Source organism: Berghia stephanieae, chromosome 8 (assembly GCF_034508935.2).
Source record: "Berghia stephanieae isolate SIO BIC M18660-M18661 chromosome 8, UCSD_Bste_1.3, whole genome shotgun sequence".
Lineage (NCBI taxonomy): Eukaryota > Metazoa > Mollusca > Gastropoda > Nudibranchia > Aeolidiidae > Berghia > Berghia stephanieae.
Genome location: NC_088367.1, coordinates 29249677 through 29251808, shown reverse-complemented (window position 1 = coordinate 29251808; position 2132 = coordinate 29249677).

Sequence of the window (2132 nt, the reverse complement as noted above, 5' to 3'; positions counted from 1 at the left end):
TAGATATCTAGATAGACAGATAAATAAATAAATAAAGTATGAAATGATAACGCTTAAGTTTGCTTTTAAAAAGAGCAGTCGAAAATTAGAGAGAATTAAGAGAGGTACACACACACACACACACACACATATATAATATATATATATATATATATATATATATATATATAGCGAGAGAGAGAGAGAGAGAGAGAGAGAGAGAGAGAGAGAGAGAGAGAGAGAGAGAGATGTCTTGGTACAATCAATTACGGCATACGATTTGACAGCAAAGATATCAGCAAACAACAATGTTTTTATATAAATCACAGTAAAACAAAATCACAACCGTTTGTAGCCTCTTTCATTTTGAGCCTTAACAAACATAATTTATAAATAACAAGCTTTAGATTCTATTTATCAAACATTTTCTCAATCATGATTGACCATATGTTTTGTGTCCTTCGTTTCAAAAACAACTTCTTTGTATTATAATTTTAATATGTCGGCATGATTAAACGTACAAATCGTTGAAATTGTAGTTTAAGCAACAGAATATTTGATATCCAGTGAGTTTTAGCAAGAGAGGAATGAAAAATATGACATTACAAACTACAATAATTTACAAGAAATTGAATCGTTTAAATACTAAAAATGTCTTCTGATGATAGGATTTGGAGTCGTTATTTACAAAAAAGTATAAGTTATAAAATAATAATATTCGACCTTTTCTATAAATGTCTGGGTGGGTTGTAGAATGGGGGGGGGGGGGCCTACAGGGTTTATAAGAGGGACCTTGCTAGAGTATTTCTCTTGTTAAAACAAACATAAGAAAAAATGTTCCAAAACAAATTGATTTAATCTTTATCACTAATCATGTTATTAGTATTGAGCTTCTGGTGAGAAAGACTTTTTTTTACTTGCCCATGTTTTGAGATCATAATATAATATTGACTAGAAAATATTTTTGTGTCTTGTCGATATAATAAGTATAAAATGACATTGTAATTTCGTTATCACCAAGAGCAACACTTTTTATTAGATCTATCTACATCACGAATTCACTCATTACTTTTCTGTTGTTTTTTTTTTAAAAAGCAATCACCACATGTTTTGTCAAAAAATGATGCGCTTTAATGTATGTTGTCTAAAAACAATATGCATCAAATTGTTTCAAGACTTAATTCCTTTTATAATCTCATTTTATAAGTCTCGTTAACATAACAGATAACATTGATAATGGCGTTATATTTTTTTTTAATTGTCTGGAATAACATAGGTGCAACTTTTTTTTTTTTAATGTGGTTCACGATCTTTTTATATATAGCTTAGGAATTGTCTTACAAATATAGCTGTAGGAAAAATCATGGACAACAATAAATGAGCAGAAACTGCAAAGTGCCTCGGACCTCATTTAAAGTAGCTAATATGTGTCCCACCGCCTCAGCCCGGTATTTTATCGGGTTGAACCAAAGGCAAAAATGTAAAATGTCCTGAAATGTCATTTAACCACTTAACCGCCGTACTCTGGTAAAACACGTATTTAATAATTTGGCCAGAAAATTCGTCCTTCAAATATCGATCGATTTAAATGACCCTCGTCCTGGTAAAAATAAAAACAAACTCTCAAACCTGAGACCTTAAGACGGCCCAGTTTTTGAGAGTTTTTTATTTTTATTTTGCAATGATGATGGTCATTTAAATCGATCGATATTTGAAGGATGAGTTTTCTGGTCAAATTGTTAATACCTGTTCTTTCCAGAGTACGGCAGTCAACTGTTTAATACCAAGTTGAGACGGGGGGTTACACTTATTTTAATATTGTCAGAGTACCATCGAACCCCACACATAGAGAGTTAATAAATATTGTGATGTGATCGGGTCAAAGCATTTCCATTCTTCGATAAATTTCATCAGTCACTGACTAACCGTGGATTCATTACATTAGTCATCGAGTAACCGTGGATTCATCTCATTAGTCATCGAGTAACCGTGGATTCATTTCATCGGTCATCGAGTAACCGTGGGTTCATTTCATTGGTCATCGAGTAACCGTGGATTCATTTCATTGGTCATCGATAACCGTGGATTCATTTCATTGGTCATTAAGTTTGTGGAACGGGTAAAGCGCGTTGATGATATTCTGGCATTGGCTC